Below are 18,950 nucleotides of genomic sequence, written 5' to 3' on the forward strand. Positions count from 1 at the left end.
GCGTTGAGAGACAGTTTTCAGTTTTAATCATCTGAGATCTCCTTGTGAGGTAAGAGTCAAACCACTTGAGTACTACGCCTTCAATTCCCATGCTTTGTTTTAGTGTGTTAAGAAGTGTCTGATGGTTTACAGTGTCAAAGGCTGCAGAGAGGTCAGGAAGGAACAGGAGGCAGGAGCTGCCCGAGTCTAGGACACAGAGGGAATCCTCGATACCCTGTAGCAGAGCTGTTTCGGTGCTGCAGCCGTGACTGAAGCCAGATTGAAATTTGTCAAGAAGATTGTTGTCCTTGATGTGTTGGGTGAGTTGCTCCGCTGCAGATCTTTCAGTGATTTTTTGCGAGGAAAGAGAGGTTGGTGATAGGGCAGAAGTAGAGGTCCTTCACATCAGCTGAGGGTTTCTTCAGTGGTGGGGTCATCTGACCAGTTTTGAGGGCATCAGGAAAGGATCCTTGGCTGAGAAAGAGGTTAACCAGATCTGTCTAGTAGGGGAGCGTGTGTGTGTGTGTAGACGTCTATTGCAAGGTCGACAGGGAGCGGGTCTAGAGAATGGTTCGTAGGTTTGGTTTTCAAGATGTTCTTCAGGAGGGAATCCTCAGTGACGACGTCGAAACTGTGCTCGGAGCCTTTGGATTTGCCTGCCCCGCGTGGGGCTGGATGTGTAACATGATCAAGGAGAGATTTAACTTCTGCGTCGAGGATTTGTACAAATTCTTCTGCTTTCTTGGATGGGTCGTTCATGTTCTTCATGTTCTCCTGCCGTCAGGTCCCGGCAGTGCCGGTACCCACTACAGGCGAGACCGCAACAGCCCCTCTTTAGTCTCTCTCTCCAGCCGTCATTGCAGAAGGTGTAATGCAGCCCCTCCTTACTCCCAGTCTTGGGTTGGTGATGCAGCCGCCATCTTGGACCTGTGCAGCCGGCCTCTGCATGGGTGGAGGGGTGTCTTAGAAAACGAATTTCCACCGCCGTGGCAGAGGTTCTGTGTCCCATTTTAAGTGCATGGTGTGTAGAAATCCCTCCTGCTGAACCTGCCAGTGCTTGTAGTCACAGGTGAGTGCCCTTCATATGGATAAAAGTAGTATTTGCAGCTGCCATTTGGGGAGCCAGGTGAACTCCCAGGCCACACCCCGTTTCTAGCACCATCATATAGAGCTCTACTCGCTTGAGTAGATCATTAGGTTCAGGTTTTATCTTTGATTTCTGGGATCTGTAGTCCTTGTGACCCTATTATAAAATGAAGGCTACAAGTCCCAGAATGCAGAGGAAAGAAACCTAGAATGATGAGCTATTTACACATGGAACTGAAAACATGCAGCGCTACATGATCCCCCAATCGAGGTGCGAAACTTGGACTCACGTGCAAAATGCACAACTTGTAAATGCACCTGCGCTATTGGGGGCGTATTTATGAGCCCTTGCGACAGTTTTGCTCTTCCGCTGCGTCACTTTTTTTGACGCATCAGTGGCGTAAAACATGTCTCCTGTTGCGCCCTATTTACAAAGTGACGCATGCGAGCAGATGCGTCACTTTGTAAACCCCTGCGCTACATTATACCTGCGCCAGGTATAATGTATGCAGGGTGGGCGTTCCCACGTAAGTAAGCCTCGTAGAAGTGACGCAGCGAAATCTACGAGATTTCAGTGCGCCACTTCTCGGGTGCAAATGCGTCAATATCTTACGCCTGCCTCGCAGCAGGCGTAAGACTGACGCAGGAACCCCATGTAAAAGGACACATTGCTGGAGTTGCGTCACTTTTGTGACACACTCCAGCAATGCGTCACATTTGCGCCTACAGATACGTCAGAAATACTGACGCATCTGTAACTCCTTGCGACATGATGCGTCATACAGTAAATATGACGCATCCATCATGTCGCAAGGAGGGCGCACTGAGAAGTGACGCATCGCTGCTTTCACGCAGCGATGCGTCACTTCTTATAAATGAGGCCCTTGGTATTTAAAGGGTAATGAATGGGGCCCAGAGATTGCAGGCAATTTGAGGTGCATAAAACCAATTCCAATAACTAATAACACAGGATCTGGGGCAGCGTGTTCCCCGGCGTAAAGCGCTTCAATGCCTCGTCAGGGGTAGTAAGTGCCAGAGGCGCAACTAGAGCCAAATTTCGGGGGGGGGGGGGTGGGGGGGGGCTGAGTCTTTTAAGCCATAGGCAGAGGGGAGCTGCAGGGGCTCTCAGAAGGGGTGAAACAACAGCGAGGCCTCATGAACATGCAAATGGTCTTTTAAAGACCTGTGAAGTGCTCGGGTGCGGCTGTGTGTGCGACCCGGGAAGCTGTCTCATCCCGGGAGCCACACACGACGGGGGGGGGCTGAAGCCCTGTGAGTCCAATGGGTGTTGCGCGCCTGGTAAGTGCTATATAAGTGAAATTACGGTACAATACAGTTACATATGGCTAAGCGGTGCCATTGTGTTTCTCTCCCCCCGTTACAAGTACAGCCGTGCACATCCCAGCTAGCAAAGCACCGCGGGTTCAAAGTCAATCGTTGCTTGTAGATGTGTTTTCCTCGTTGTAAACTCCACCTCAAGAGCCAGAATGCAAAGTAAAGAAATACAAATAATACAGACGGTGCCATGAAAGCGTCATACAAAGCAACTTTCGAGCAAGAACAGTCAGACTCGTGCTGAGCCCAGGGTGTAGGCGAGTCTGCTCCGTGCGTGACTGTGTTCTCACAAGACACGGACGTAGGCATCGCTACCTCCGGCTGGCCCCTCCCCCATCTCCGCTCCTCCTTCGGCAGAAGCAGGAACCAGGAACCGGGGGCGGGGCCGGGCTTCTCTGCAGCGCCTCTCCTTCTGTGAGGCTCGGTGGAGCAGAGAGGCGCTGTGCGTGAGCCCAACCCCCGCCGCGGAGCTGTGAGCACTGACTGCCGAGGAGCCGCTGCCCCCCCCCCCCGAGAAATAGACCTGCGCATCGGGGCACCGAGGAGCCCCTGCACCCCGAGAGTTACACCTGTGCATCGGGCGCCAAGAAGCCCCTGCACCAGGGAGACAGGCACGCCGTCGCCAAAGAGAACAGGTAAGGCTCGCCTGAGTAAGGATTTGTACTTACTTAACGGCTACTTTACTGTGTCTTAAACTACAACAAACTTTAGCAGGAAGGCGGCTCTGTGCCTTAGAGTGAGATCATGCTTCGTGGCGCTATAGAAAGGAATCTAGATCCCGATCACGTGTACTCACTCTCTGTAACTGATCTCGGCGCACTACACTCGTGGTCAGTGGAATTGTGCGGTAGGAGGGGACCAGTTTATGCCCGAAAGTTGACTAAAGTATGCGGCAGGAAAATGTAAATACTGCGCTCATTTTGTGTAGTGTTTCTTCATTTTTTTATATTTTGGACAAATGGAACCCGTGTCTGCGCTAAGGTTCCACGTCATTAATACCCGTTTACCAACTATATGTAGCAATAAACAACTGACGGTGACCAGTTCAACCTGTGTAAGGGGCGTGAAATCCTTTTTAGTAGCTTTGAACCCGCCTAGCCTGGGAGGATTTTTTGTTGTTAAAACCTGTAGTACAAGAAGTAATATGTGGCAAATCTATAACGATGCAGAGCACCCCGCGGCCCCCGGATTTCATGATCTGGGCGTCGCTGATTATACATCCCGGTGCCCTGCCATCGGACCCGCAGGCCGCGCCACCGCACGTGTCAGTGGGGAGTGAGGTGCATTGGCAGAGCAGTGTGGGGGGCATTAATGGAATAGAATGGGGTGCATTGAGAGAGCAGTGTGGGGGCCATTAATGGAAAAGAATGGGGTGCATTGGCAGCGCAGTGTGAGGGTCACTAATGGAAAAGAATGGGGTGCATTGGCTGAGCTGTGTGGGGGTCTTTAATGGAAAAGAATGGGGTGCATTGACAGAGCAGTGTGAGGGTCACTAATGGAATACAGTGGGGTGTATTAGGAGAGCATTGTGAGGGTCACTAATGGAATAGAATGGGGTGCATTGGTAGAGCAGTGTGGGGGTCACTAATGGAATACAGTGGGGTGCATTGAGAGAGCAGTGTGGGGGTCATTAATGGAAAAGAATGGGGTGCATTGGCAGAGCAGTGTGGGGGTCACTAATGGAATACAGTGGGGTGCATTGAGAGAGCAGTGTGGGGGTCATTAATGGAAAAGAATGGGGTGCATTGGCTGAGCTGTGTGAGGGTCACTAATGGAAAAGAATTGGGTGCATTGGCAGCGCAGTGTGGGGGCCATTAATGGAAAAGAAAGGGGTGCATTGGCAGCGCAGTGTGAGGGTCACTAATGGAAAAGAATGGGGTGCATTGGCAGCGCAGTGTGAGGGTCACTAATGGAATACAATGGGGTGCATCGGCAGAGCAGTGTTGGGGCCATTAATGGAAAAGAATGGGGTGCATCTGCAGAGCAGTGTGTGGGCCATTAATGGAAAAGAATAGGATGCATTGGCAGCGCAGTGTGAGGGTCACTAATGGAAAAGAATGGGGTGCATTGGCAGAGCAGTGTGGGGGTCACTAATGGAATAGAATGGGGTGCATTGGCAGAGCAGTGGGGGGGTCATTAATGGAATAGAATGGGGTGCCGCAGATCAAGATTGAGGTACACTGGGGAGCGGTATGTGATGGAACAGCGGGGGTGGGGTAAGTTAGGAGGGAGGTGCATTGGAAGAGCTGTGTGTGGGGTCAGAGCTGCGTGTACACTGGGGGGCTGTATGCGATGGAATGGCGGTATGTGATGGAATGGTGGGGAGGGGTAAGTTAGGAAGGAGGTGCACTGGGAGAGCAGCATGTGGGGTCAGAGCTGCGTGTACACTGGGGAGCTGTATGTGGTGGAATGGCGGGGTGGGGTAAGTTAGGAGGGAGGTGCATTGGAAGAGCTGTGTGTGGGGTCTGAGCTGCAGGTACACTGAGGAGCTGTATGTGATGGAATGGCGGGGGTGAGGTAAGTTAGGAAGGAGGTGCATTGGAAGAGCAGCGTGTGGGCCCAGAGCTGAAGGTACACCGGGGTAGCTGTATGTGATCTGGATGGATGGCGGGGGAGGGGTAAATTAGGAAGGAGGTGCACTGGGAGAGCTGCTTGTGGGCCCAGAGCTGCAGGTACACCGGGGGAGCTGTATGTGATCTGGGTGCAATGGCGGGGGTGGTGTAAGTTAGGAAGGAGGTGCATTGGAAGAGCAGCGTGTGGTCCCAGAGCTGCAGGTACACTGAGGAGCTGTATGTGATCTGGGTGGAATGGCGGGGGTGGGGTAAGTTAGGAAGGAGGTGCATTGGGAGAGCAGCATGTGGGGTCAGAGCTGCAGGTACACTGGGGAGCTGTATGTGATCTGGGTGGAATGGCGGGGAGGGGTAAGTTAGGAAGGAGGTGCATTGGAAGAGCTGCGTGTGGGCCCAGAGCTGCAGGTACACTGAGGAGCTGTATGTGATCTGGGTGGATGGCGGGGGAGGGGTAAGTTAGGAAGGAGGTGCATTGGAAGAGCAGCGTGTGGTCCCAGAGCTGCAGGTACACTGAGGAGCTGTATGTGATCTGGGTGGATGGCGGGGGAGGGGTAAGTTAGGAAGGAGGTGCATTGGAAGAGCAGCGTGTGGTCCCAGAGCTGCAGGTACACCGAGGGAGCTGTATGTGATCTGGGTGGAATGGCGGGGGTGGGGTAAGTTAGGAAGGAGGTGCATTGGAAGAGCAGCGTGTGGGGTCAGAGTTGCAGGTACACTGAGGAGCTGTATGTGATCTGGGTGGAATGGCGGGGGAGGGGTAAGTTAGGAAGGAGGTGCATTGGAAGAGCAGCGTGTGGGGTCAGAGTTGCAGGTACACTGAGGAGCTGTATGTGATGGAATGGCGGGGGTGAGGTAAGTTAGGAAGGAGGTGCATTGGAAGAGCAGCGGTTGGGCCCAGAGCTGAAGTTACACCGGGGGAGCTGTATGTGATCTGGATGGATGGCGGGGGAGGGGTAAATTAGGAAGGAGGTGCACTGTGAGAGCTGCTTGTGGGCCCAGAGCTGCAGGTACACCGGGGGAGCTGTATGTGATCTGGGTGCAATTGCGGGGGTGGTGTAAGTTAGGAAGGAGGTGCATTGGAAGAGCAGCGTGTGGTCCCAGAGCTGCAGGTACACTGAGGAGCTGTATGTGATCTGGGTGGAATGGCGGGGGTGGGGTAAGTTAGGAAGGAGGTGCATTGGGAGAGCAGCATGTGGGGTCAGAGCTGCAGGTACACTGGGGAGCGGTATGTGATCTGGGTAGATGGCGGGGGAGGGGTAAGTTAGGAAGGAGGTGCATTGGAAGAGCAGCGTGTGGGCCCAGAGCTGCAGGTACACTGAGGAGCTGTATGTGATCTGGGTGGATGGCGGGGGAGGGGTAAGTTAGGAAGGAGGTGCATTGGAAGAGCAGCGTGTGGTCCCAGAGCTGCAGGTACACTGAGGAGCTGTATGTGATCTGGGTGGATGGCGGGGGAGGGGTAAGTTAGGAAGGAGGTGCATTGGAAGAGCAGCGTGTGGTCCCAGAGCTGCAGGTACACCGAGGGAGCTGTATGTGATCTGGGTGGAATGGCGGGGGTGGGGTAAGTTAGGAAGGAGGTGCATTGGAAGAGCAGCGTGTGGGGTCAGAGTTGCAGGTACACTGAGGAGCTGTATGTGATCTGGGTGGAATGGCGGGGGAGGGGTAAGTTAGGAAGGAGGTGCATTGGAAGAGCAGCGTGTGGTCCCAAAGCTGCAGGTACACTGGGGGAGCTGTATGTGATCTGGATGGATGGCGGGGGAGGGGTAAATTAGGAAGGAGGTGCATTGGAAGAGCAGCGTGTGGTCCCAGAGCTGCAGGTACACCGAGGGAGCTGTATGCGATCTGGGTGGAATGGCGGGGGTGGGGTAAGTTAGGAAGGAGGTGCATTGGAAGAGCAGCGTGTGGGGTCAGAGTTGCAGGTACACTGAGGAGCTGTATGTGATCTGGGTGGAATGGCGGGGAGGGGTAAGTTAGGAAGGAGGTGCATTGGAAGAGCAGCGTGTGGTCCCAGAGCTGCAGGTACACTGGGGGAGCTGTATGTGATCTGGGTGGATGGCGGGGTAGGGGTAAGTTAGGAAGGAGGTGCATTGGAAGAGCAGCGTGGCGGCCCAGAGCTGCAGGTACACTGGGGAGCTGTATGTGATCTGGGTGAGATGGCGGGGGTGGGGTAAGTTAGGAAGGAGGTGCATTGGAAGAGCAGCGTGTGGTCCCAGAGCTGCAGGTACACTGAGGAGCTGTATGTGATCTGGGTGGAATGGCGGGGGTGGGGTAAGTTAGGAAGGAGGTGCATTGGAAGAGCAGCGTGTGGGGTCAGAGTTGCAGGTACACTGAGGAGCTGTATGTGATCTGGGTGGATGGTGGGGGAGGGGTGAGTTAGGAAGGAGGTGCATTGAAAGAGCAGCATGTGGTCCCAGAGCTGCAGGTACACCGGGGGAGCTGTATGTGATCTGGGTGCAATGGCGGGGGTGGTGTAAGTTAGGAAGGAGGTGCATTGGAAGAGCAGCGTGTGGGCCCAGAGCTGCAGGTACACTGAGGAGCTGTATGTGATCTGGGTGGAATGGTCTGGGGTGGGGTAAGTTAGAAGGGAGGTGCATTGGAAGAGCAGCGTGTGGTCCCAGAGCTGCAGGTACACCGGGGGAGCTGTATGTGATCTGGGTGGATGGCGGGGGAGGGGTAAGTTAGGAAGGAGGTGCATTGGGAGAGCAGCATGTGGGGTCAGAGCTGCAGGTACACTGGGGAGCGGTATGTGATCTGGGTAGATGGCGGGGGAGGGGTAAGTTAGGAAGGAGGTGCATTGGAAGAGCAGCGTGTGGGCCCAGAGCTGCAGGTACACTGAGGAGCTGTATGTGATATGGGTGGATGGCGGGGGAGGGGTGTTGGAGGGAGGACCACCGGGGAGTCAGGGGGGCCCACTCCGGGGTACCTTCCACACGCAAAGTTATAGCCGAGCGCCGCTGAGAAGCCTCCTAGGGGAGGTCTTTCTCCTATGATCGTACTAGGCCCAGTAACACCACCACACAGGACTCCGTATCAGTTGCTTATCTAGGTACTTTATCAGTAGTAGTACATTCGAAATATTTACAGGGGTATGGAGAGATCCAGAAAGAGTCTCAATGTCTTTGTAGGGACAGGGTAGCGGGATAGTCTTAGTACCAGCCTGGTACGGGGAAGCTCTGCGCCAGACCTTGCGTTAGGCCGAAGGTGGCTCCGGGGATCGGAGCGGCAGGAGCTGGTCTCAAAGCAGCTCGGACGTGGAGAGCCGCGACTGTGTCTGCAGGGCTCGGGTGGTAGTTCCGCTTGGGTCGAGCCGCGACACAGTCAGCAGGGCTCCGGTGGTAGGTCCGCTTCGGTCGAGCCGCGACGAGGTCAGCTGGGCTCTGATGGTAAGTTCAACAAGGTCGGGCCGCGACAGCGTCAGCAGGGCCCCAAAGGTTCGTGAAGGTCTTTAAGCACGGTGGAGCCGCGACGTAGTCAGCAGGGCTCAGAGCGTGGTTCCAGGATGAGTCTTTCTCCGTAGGGTCAGCGGCGATCCGATCAGCAGGGCTCTTGACTCCGGGATACAACTGCTGTCCTGTTGCAGGGTCGCCCCAGATATAGGTCTGGAGCCCTTTGATGTCCGGACCCTTGCGCCCGGGGGGGCGCAGAGGCCGGGTCGGGAGCGGCCAGACGCTCAGCAAGAGAGGCGCCAGGCCCAGGAGAGCTGTGGGGCGATCGCACCTAGGTGTGGGAGGACGGTGGGGGGTCCCATCGATACTGCCCTCCGCCGGGAGTGGGGAAGTGTTCACGTGGTACCCCCTGGCCAGTTGTTGGTGCCTTGATGTCGGGGCTTGCTGGGGCCGAGGCCGGGTTGAGCGGGGTCACGTAGGCTGGTGCGCAGAGTCACGTACAATCCAAAATGGAGGAGCCCCGAGGTGCAGGGGACCTCGTGCGGCTTGGCGAGGGGGAACAGGACCACGCCATGAGTCCGGCTCCAACAAGCGTCCCCCCCAGCTGAAGGCAGGGAGAGTCACCCATCTCCTTGGGGGTTCTCCTCGCCGAGGCGGAAGAATCTGGATAGGCCGTCAGCATTGGCGTGGTCGTTGCCGGGCCGGTGCTCTACGGTGAAGTCCATCCCTTGCAGCGAGATGGACCATCGCAACAATTTGGGGTTCTCGCCCCGCATCTGCATTAGCCACCGCAGGGGCCAGTGGTCAGTTTGGACTTGGAAGTGGGTGCCGAAAAGGTAGGGCCGGAGCTTTTTGAGAGCCCATACCACGGCGAAGGCCTCCCGCTCGATGGTGCTCCACCTCTGTTCTCGATGCAGCAGTCGGCGGCTGATGAAGGCCACAGGTCTGTCGAGGCCCTCGGTGTCCATCTGGGAGAGGACCGCCCCAACCCCGTACTCCGAGGCATCTGTCTGAACCACAAATTCCTTGCCGCAGTCAGGGGCCTGTAGTACAGGGGCAGCGCACATTGCCGCCTTGAGGGTTTCAAAAGCGGTCTGACAGCGGGGTGTCCAGTGCACCGTCTTGGGCTGCTTTTTGGAAGTGAGCTCCGTGAGTGGGCCCACAATACTGCCATAGCCTTTTATAAATCGCCGGTAGTAGCCTGTGAGGCCTAAGAAGGCCCGGACAGCTGTTTGGGTGGCGGGGGGCTCCCACGCCTGGATGGCATCGACCTTCAACTGGAGGGGTGCCACCTGGCCACTCCCCACCTGATGGCCCAGATAGGTCACTGATCCTTGACTGATCTGGCACTTGCTGGCCTTAATCGTGAGCCCGGCCCTTTGGAGAGCGGCCAGGACTTCTCTGAGGTGTCCTAGGTGCGCGGCCCAGTGGTTGCTGAAGACTGCAATGTCGTCTAAGTAGGCCGCGCTGAAGGCTTCTAGTCTGACCAGGACCTTGTTCACCAGTCTCTGGAAGGTCGCTGGGGCGTTCTTCATACCGAAGGGCATCACCCGAAAGTGGTAGTGCCCGTCGGGGGTGGAGAAGGCGGATCGTTCCTGGGCGCCGGGGGTGAGCCTGATCTGCCAGTACCCAGCGGTGAGATCAAAAGTGCTTAGGTAGTGGGCGGCCCCTAAGCGGCCGATCAGCTCGTCTGCCCGTGGCAGGGGGTGGGCATCGGTCTTGGTGACTGCGTTTAGGCCCCTGTAGTCCACACAAAATCTGAGTTCCGGGGGGGGGGTGCCGGGGGCGGCGGCCTTCGGCACCAAGACCACAGGGCTAGCCCACGGGCTGTCGGATGGCTCGATGACTCCGAGGGCGAGCATCTTCGAGACCTCCGTTTGTATGCAGGCTCGGACCTGGTCGGGCACTCTGTAGGCGCGGTGTCGCACAGGGGGGCTGTCCCCGGTATCCACGTCGTGGACGCACCAGGGGGTCACCCCGGGCGTGAGAGAGAAGAGGGCAGCGAAGGGTTGCAGCAGCTGCCGGCAGTCATGGCGCTGTTCTGGGGTCAGGGTGGTGGAGAGTTTGACACCCTCCATGGAGCCGTCTTGGTCCGAGGACCCCAGGGGGTCGGGAAGGGGCTCGGAGTCGCTTTCGCCCCCATCGTCGGTAGCCAGCAGCAGGCTTAGTTCGGTTCGGGCAAAGTGGGGCTTGAGCCGGTTGGCGTGTAGGACCCGGAGGGGGTTCCTTGGGGACTCCATGTCGAACAAGTAGGTGACGGGGCTCTTCTTCTCAACCACCTTGAAGGGTCCGGTCCATTTGTCCTGAAGGGCGCAGGGGTCCATGGGCGACATGACCCAGACTTGCTGGCCCGGCTCGAACTCGATGGTCAAGGCATTTTCGTCATACCAGCGTTTCATGTCTTCTTGGCTGGCTTCGAGGTTGGCTTTTGCCAGGGCCCGGAACTTCCGAGTCTGGTTCCGCAGGGTCAAGAGGTACCTGTAGACGTCGGGGGGGCATCTTGGACGCTCGCCTCACAGCCCTCTTTGACCAGGCTGAGGGGCCCTCGGACGGGGTGCCCATACAACAGTTCGAAGGGGCTGAAGCCCAGGGATTTCTGTGGAACCTCTTGATAGGCGAACAGGAGGCATGGCAGCAGGACGTCCCATCTCCTCCTCAGGGGCTCTTCCAGGCCCTTGATCATTCCTTTCAAGGTTCTGTTGAACCGCTCGACCAGTCCGTTCCCCTGGGGGTGGTAAGGGGTGGTGAATTTGTAGGTGACCCCACATTGTTGCCAGAGGGATCTCATGTATTTCGAGATGAAGTTCGTACCCCTGTCGCTCACCACTTCTCGGGGGAACCCTACCCTGGAGAAGATGCCCATCAGGGCCCGGCCCACCACTGGAGCTGTCACAGTTCGGAGGGGGATGGCCTCTGGGTATCGGGTGGCGTGGTTGACCAGTACCAGGATGAAACGGTGGCCCAGGGCGGTTCGGGGGTCGAGGGGCCCCACGATGTCGATCCCTACCCGTTCGAACGGGGTGTGAACGGCTGGAAATGGTTGGAGGGGGGCCTTGACTCGACCCCCAGTCTTCCCGCTGGTTTGGCAGGTCTGGCAGGACCGGCAGTGGTGGTCCACGTCTCGCCGCATTCGGGGCCAATAAAAATGGGTCACCAAGCGGCTGTGGGTCTTGTCTCGCCCGAGGTGTCCGGCGAGGGGCACGTCATGCGCCAGGTTCAGGAGGAACTCTCGGAATCGGAGGGGAACCACCAACACACGGCCGGCTCCTAGTTCGGCGACTTTCTGTTCGCTATATAACAAGTCATTGTCCCAATAGATCCAGTGGGTTCCCGTGGGGTCCCCCGTGGCCTGGGCGGCCGCTTGCTGTCGGGCCCCCTCGAGGGACGGGCAGGCCTTCTGTTCTTGTTGGAACTGTTCGTGGGTGGGGCCCCCGTCGTGGCGCCACTGGGCCAGCTCGGGGATCTCGCTGAGGGAGGCGGCCTCGTCGGGGGGAAAGTTCGGATGGCCCGGCCTCATCGTCAGGCTCCTCCGTGCCGGAGGAGGGTGGCAGTTCTGGACCCGCAGGCTCGACGGGGGCCGCTGCAGCGGCTGGTTGGGCGGTCATGGACCGGGTGGTGGCGCAGGCCCATTCGGGCAGCCCTAGCATCCCCGGATGCTCTCGGCGCTCCACCTGGGCCCAGGGGGAGCTCTCCAGGTCGTTCCCCAGGAGGCAGTCCACTGGAGCGTCGTCGCGGACAGTTACTTTCAGGGTGCCTGACACTCCTCCCCACTCGAAGGGGATCCGGGCCATCCGGCACATGCTTTCGGTGTTGTCCGCGGTCCGGACAGGGCATAGGACATGCGGCAGGATCTGTTCGGGGGTCACCAGGTGGCAGCGGACAGCGGTCACACTGGCCCCAGTGTCACGGAGGCCTTCGGCCCGTTGCCCATTGATGGTGACCCACTGCTGGTACTTCTGGGTGTTGCTCGGGATGGGGCTCGGGGCACCATTTCTCGGGTGCCCAGGCATACGAGTGACATGGCAGCCGGTTCCCACTCGGGGGACCCGACGTCGCGGTTTTCCTCTTCTTCTCCTTCCTCCAGGGCGGCGGCGGCTATTTGTCGGGGAGGGGGCCCAGCGGTCCCGTTTCGTCGGTTCACGGGGCAGGCCGGGTCGCTCGCATAGTGGCCTGTCTGTTGGCAGCCGAAGCAGGTCACTGTTGGTCGGGGTCCAGGCCTGGCGATGGGGGTCCCCCTACGGACCAGGGTCGGGTACGTGTGGTTGGCGGCTTGGCCTCGTGGCGGGCTTCGGGGCGGCCCGGCCGGGAATTCTCGACTGCGGTGGGACCCTCCTCCTCCGCCCCGCTGGCGAGGAGGTCCCGTGGTACTCCGTTGGTAGTCCCCCACGGGGTTCCGGGGGACCCGGGTGTTGACCCATCGGTCGGCTTCGGCGGCGAGCTTCCGGGGCTCGGTCAGTTTGCTGTCAAGGAGGTGTTGCATTAGTTCGACAAAGCAGTTGGTGGTGAGGTGCTCCCAGACAATGAGGTCGAACAGTTCGTTGTACGAGGTGACCTTGCTCCCTCTTATCCACCCTTCAAAGGCTCTGCTGAAGAAGTCCACGTATTCGACCCACGTGGTACCGGGGAGCTTCTTGCAGTCCCGGAAGCGCTGCCGGTACATCTCGGCTGATAGTCCGTAGCGTGTGAGTAGGGCTTCTTTCATGTGGTCGTATGATGTCATCACCGCGTCGGGGAGTTGCAGCAGGGTATCCCGGCCCTCGCTGAGGAACCTCCCCCATAGGCCGGCACCCCAATCCTTCCGGGGTACCCGATGGGAGGTCATGGCTACCTCGTATGCTCGGAACCATTGCTGGATGTCGTCGTTTTTATAGTACTCCTTGACGACATCCTTGGGGATATGAACCTTTGGCTCGGTCAGTGGCAGAGCATCCCGGGATCCGGGGGTGCTGGTCTCCCCCGTTTTGGATTTCAGTTCGAGTTCCTTGAGGCCCCTCTCGTGCTCGAGGGTTAGCCATTTCTCTTCTAGTTCTCGATGCCGTTTCTTTTCTGCGATTTCCTCCTGCAGCCGTAGTTGCTCCAAGGCCAACTTTTTCTCCGCCAGCAGTAGTTAACCGTCCAGCCGCAGTCGTGCGAGTTCCAATTCGTGTGTCCGGACCCTCTCCCGTTCTCGCATTTCTTCGTGGGATAGGCCAGGGTAGCGGGATAGTCTTAGTACCAGCCTGGTACGGGGAAGCTCTGCGCCAGACCTTGCGTTAGGCCGAAGGTGGCTCCGGGGATCGGAGCGGCAGGTGCTGGTCTCCAAGCAGCTCGGACGTGGAGAGCCGCGACGGTGTCTGCAGGGCTCGGGTGGTAGTTCCGCTTGGGTCGAGCCGCGACACAGTCAGCAGGGCTCCGGTGGTAGGTCCGCTTCGGTCGAGCTGCGACGAGGTCAGCTGGGCTCTGATGGTAAGTTCAACAAGGTCGGGCCGCGACAGCGTCAGCAGGGCCCCAAAGGTTCGTGAAGGTCTTTAAGCACGGTGGAGCCGCGACGTAGTCAGCAGGGCTCAGAGCGTGGTTCCAGGATGAGTCTTTCTCCGTAGGGTCAGCCGCGATCCGATCAGCAGGGCTCTTGACTCCGGGATACAACTGCTGTCCTGTTGCAGGGTCGCCCCAGATATAGGTCTGGAGCCCTTTGATGTCCGGACCCATGCGCCCGGGGGGGCGGAGAGGCCGGGTCGGGAGCGGCCAAACGCTCAGCAGGAGAGGCGCCAGGCCCAGGAGAGCTGTGGGGTGATCGCACCTAGGTGTGGGAGGACGGTGGGGGGTCCCATCGATACTGCCCTCCGCCGGGAGTGGGGAAGTGTTCACGCGGTACCCCCTGGCCAGTTGTTGGTGCCTTGATGTCGGGGCTTGCTGGGGCCGAGGCCGGGTTAAGCGGGGTCACGTAGGCTGGTGCGCAGAGTCACGTACAATCCAAAATGGAGGAGCCCCGAGGTGCAGGGGACCTCGTGCGGCTTGGCGAGGGGGAACAGGACCACGCCACGAGGCCGGCTCCAACAAGGGGTAAGTTAGGAAGGGGGTGCATTGGAAGAGCAGCGTGTGGGCCCAGAGCTGCAGGTACACTGAGGAGCTGTATGTGATCTGGGTGGATGGCGGGTGAGGGGTAAGTTAGGAAGGAGGTGCATTGGAAGAGCAGCGTGTGGGCCCAGAGCTGCAGGTACACTGAGGAGCTGTATGTGATCTGGGTGGAATGGCGGGGGTGGTGTAAGTTAGGAAGGAGGGGCACTGGGAGAGCTGCGAGTGGGCCCAGAGCTGCAGGTACACCGGGGGAGCTGTATGTGATCTGGGTGGAATGGCGGGGGAGGGGTAAGTTAGGAAGGAGGTGCATTGGAAGAGCAGCGTGTGGGCCCAGAGCTGAAGGTACACCGGGGGAGCTGTATGAGATCTGGGTGGATGGCGGGGGAAGGGTACGTTTGGAAGGGGGTGCATTGGAAGAGCAGCGTGTGGTCCCAGAGCTGCAGGTACACCGGGGGAGCTGTATGTGATCTGGGTGGATGGCGGGGGAGGGGTACGTTAGGAAGGAGGTGCATTGGAAGAGCAGCGTGTGGGCCCAGAGCTGAAGGTACACCGGGGGGGCTGTATGAGATCTGGGTGGATGGCGGGGGAGGGGTAAGTTAGGAAGGAGGTGCATTGGAAGAGCAGCGTGGGGTCCCAGAGCTGCAGGTACACTGAGGAGCTGTATGTGATCTGGGTGGATGGCGGGGAGGGGTAAGTTAGGAAGGAGGTGCATTGGAATAGCAGCGTGTGGTCCCAGAGCTGCAGGCACACTGGGGGAGCTGTATGTGATCTGGGTGGAATGGCGGGGGAGGGGTAAGTTAGGAAGGAGGTGCATTGGAAGAGCAGCGTGTAGGGTTAGAGCTGCAGATACACCGGGGGAGCTGTATGTGATCTGGGTGGATGGCGGGGGTGGGGTAAGTTAGGAAGGAGGTGCATTGGAAGAGCAGCGTGTGGTCCCAGAGCTGCAGGTACACTGGGGAGCGGTATGTGATCTGGGTGGAATGGCGGGGTGGGGTAAGTTGGGAGGGAGGTGCATTGGAAGAGCAGCGTGTGGGCCCAGAGCTGCAGGTACACCGGGGGAGCTGTATGTGATCTGGGTGCAATGGCGGGGGTGGTGTAAGTTAGGAAGGAGGTGCATTGGAAGAGCAGCGTGTGGTCCCAGAGCTGCAGGTACACCGGGGGAGCTGTATGTGATCTGGGTGGATGGCGGGGGAAGGGTAAGTTTGGAAGGAGGTGCATTGGAAGAGCAGCGTGTGGTTCCAGAGCTGCAGGTACACTGAGGAGCTGTATGTGATCTGGGTGGATGGCGGGGGAAGGGTACGTTTGGAAGGAGGTGCATTGGAAGAGCAGCGTGTGGGGTCAGATTTGCAGGTACACTGAGGAGCTGTATGTGATCTGGGTGGAATGGCGGGGGTGGGGTAAGTTAGGAAGGAGGTGCATTGAAAGAGCAGCGTGTGGTCCCAGAGCTGCAGGTACACCGGGGGAGCTGTATGTGATCTGGGTGGATGGCGGGGGAAAGGTACGTTTGGAAGGAGGTGCATTGGAAGAGCAGCGTGTGGTCCCTAAGCTAGAATAGAATAGGGGGTGCTGCAGTCCAGGGTTAAGATGCTCTGGGAGAGCTGCATGTGGCTCTTTGTGGCATGGCAGGGGTGGTGCAGATCAGGATTGAGTGACACTGGCAGAGCTGTGAATTAGCCTCAGAAGTGCAGTAACCAGGCTCAGGCTTGAGGGGCACTGGCAGAGCAGAGAGGGGTCTTCAGCACTGGTATAGCACGGTGTTCTTGTTGTTTTTGTACTGGAATGGTAGGAGTGTTGTAAGGTAGGACATCTAAGCCTCCGAGTTTTCCCTCTCTTTCTGTCTCGCTCCTCAGTTAGTGAAAACCGAGACTTCAAGAAACGGGTATCACCCTCTCTTTCCTCCTTTCTTTTATTTGCTCCCCTGTGAAATGGATCCAAAAAAAGAAAACATTTTTGCTGGAAACGTTGTCTTTCCAGCCTCCGGGTGGAGAGAAATAAAACATTCCAAATGTGAAAAATAAATAACCAAATCCGAAATAAAGCGTTTGGGTTTCTTGCTTGATTCTGAGCTCAGCTTTTTGACCCAAACTAGGAAAGTTGTTGCCTCCTACTTCGGTATTCTAAGACTGCTGCGTACAGTGTTGCCTTTGCTACCGCCTCAAGCAAGAACGCTCGTGGTCCAGGCACTTGTCTCATCCCGCCTGGGCTATGGCAACGCTCTTTATCTCGGTGCTCCCTGTGCGGTCTTTAAGAAACTTCAAATCATGCAAAATTGTGCCGCAAGGATTCTTGAGGGTACTCCAAGCCGCCAGTCAGCCAAAGCTGCACTTAGGTCTTTATATTGGCTTTCTATTCAGGAAAGAGTCCACTTTAAAGCCCTCTGCACCACCCATAAGATGCTAGGGGGTGTGGGACCCGCTATTATTTCTTCCTTTGTCCAGCCCTACCAAGCCAACAGGCCGTTCCGTTCAAATGACCTCCACCTGGCGTCTGTTCCCATAATCAAGAGGTCCAGAAGTGGCGGCCGGCTCTTCTCTTACAACGCCGCTAAACTCTGGAACTCCTTGCCGCTTCAGCTACGTAAAGAGCCAGACCACACCGTCTTCCGCAGGAGGCTCAAAACCTGGCTTTTCCCTAATTGATTGCCACAGCTTAGTGTGGTTTCTGCCCTAGCGCTGGGATGCCTTCGGGTAACCATGCGCTTTATGAATGCTATTTCATTTAATTTCATTTCATTTCAACGGCTCTTGTGGAAAAGGGGAGGAGAAGTGCTGATGACAGAAACTCCATGGCTGGGAGACAAATGGCTTGCGATTCCACTTTTAAGGATATTTGGGACATTCTGTGATTGGAAATGTATCCCACATTGTGAATGTATTTTAATGTCAATAACACATATTTAACCTTATATAAACATGTGCATCTATTGGTTAAATTAAATAATGTAATAAGCTTTAACCGGTTAGTGAAATGGGAAACGAATACTAAAAATTGTGATATTTTGCTCTTTCTGCCACACCTCTCACTCCGCCCACTGACCCAATCCATTGGCTATTCCCGCCCTCTGATTCTCCTCCCACAGTTCATCTACCTTTTTCGACCACTGCCTGGCACTAACATGCATTAGAGACAACTGTGGGCTTTTACCACTGGGTCTCTTAGAGAACGACACCTCAGGTCCATACACGGGGGGCTTCACACAGCACGTTTCTGGGTTCTCCGCACAACGTGTTTGCTATTTGACGCCAGACTTCTCCAGCTTGTGTTGAGGAAATTAAACATCCCCTTGTGCTTGTATAAAACATAGCTGCCAAGTGGCATTGGCACCATGTCGTGTCCATTGGTAGCTTTTATCCAACAACACTTTGCATGCTGGAATGTTTAACCCCTTACTTAGATGGTCACAGCACAACTCCCAGAATGCAAGGGGCTGTTGGCTTAAAATCCAGGCCTGGCTGGCGTTGTCACACGTGACGATCGAGCCATTTGGAGGCAACGGTGAATCTGTAATTTAGCAGGCGTGCCTATACCCTTAGTAAATTGTAAATACTGCCAGTGTTAACACACTGAGGTCTGAGGCCTCTGTTTGTTATGAACTAAGGCCCAGTCTGGTGGTTCGGGTCAGTCCTTGTGAGGGAAGCTGCTGGGCTTGTTTTTACCATGCACTTTGAAAGTATTTTCACCTTGATGCAAGAAGAAAGTTGGATTGTTTTACAAAACATGCTTGATTTTTGTATATTGCTGGACTGGTGATTGCTTTATTTTGCACTTTGAAAGTATTAGCGCTTTTTCTTTTGCTTTACCAACTACAGTTTGAATAGATTGTCATTAGGTACTTGCTGATATGGTTTGTTTGTATTCTACATGCAGTGTTATTTATGGTGTATTGCATGCACTTGTCTGTAATACGTGTACCTTAAATCTTGTATTTAGCATTGTTTACACTACAGAAATGATAAATGAAAACAGACAAACATCTGCATCAATGTTCTGAAGCATCCAAACAGTTTTCTTCCTCAGCCTTGTTTGCCTGCCTGTTTTGCAGTGCTTACTGGTTGAAATTGCTTCCTCAGTTCACGTTATTATCATGCACAACCCTTGACAGTCGCTAATATGCGGCATGCAGATAATTCACCAGTCTATTTCTCTTGACTTTTGCAGGATACTGAGTTATAGCTTGTGTACTTCTCATGTATATTGTCAGTCGAGTTTTTATGGAATTGCAGGTTTGGGTTGGTCTTTCAAAGTTTCAAGGTATTGGCAATTCTATTTCAGACCCTTCATAGTTGTTCTTTGTTCTTCAGCCATTGGCAGTTCCTGAGACAATAGGACCGGTCCTTGGCATTGCTCTGATTGCTGCCTCAGTTAAATAATCAGCTTTTTACGGTATTGTTACAAATGGCGTAGCTTGTACGTTAAGAGTGTTTCCCACTTTCTAATTAGAACTTAGAGAAAGACAATATAGAGGCATTTCATTTAAATGTTGGAGGTTTCAAATCAAAATATGCCAGATTTCTGGGTGGTAGGGCAAAGTGGTAGATGGAGG

General features: G+C 56.0%; 1 protein-coding gene across 2 annotated transcripts in view; it reads left to right on the plus strand.

The window, feature by feature from the left end:
- Positions 1 to 2,601: 2,601 nt before the first annotated feature.
- LOC146797100 (ras-related protein Rab-7a-like) overlaps positions 2,602 to 18,950 on the plus strand; it is a 221,712-nt gene continuing 205,363 nt past the window's right edge. For both annotated transcript variants that reach the window (XM_085629738.1, XM_085629739.1), the window contains exon 1: positions 2,602 to 3,035. The gene's annotated coding sequence lies outside the window, so the exon portion shown is untranslated. The remainder of the gene's footprint in view (positions 3,036 to 18,950) is intronic.

Source organism: Triturus cristatus, chromosome 10 (assembly GCF_964204655.1).
Source record: "Triturus cristatus chromosome 10, aTriCri1.1, whole genome shotgun sequence".
NCBI classification, from domain to species: Eukaryota; Metazoa; Chordata; class Amphibia; order Caudata; family Salamandridae; genus Triturus; species Triturus cristatus.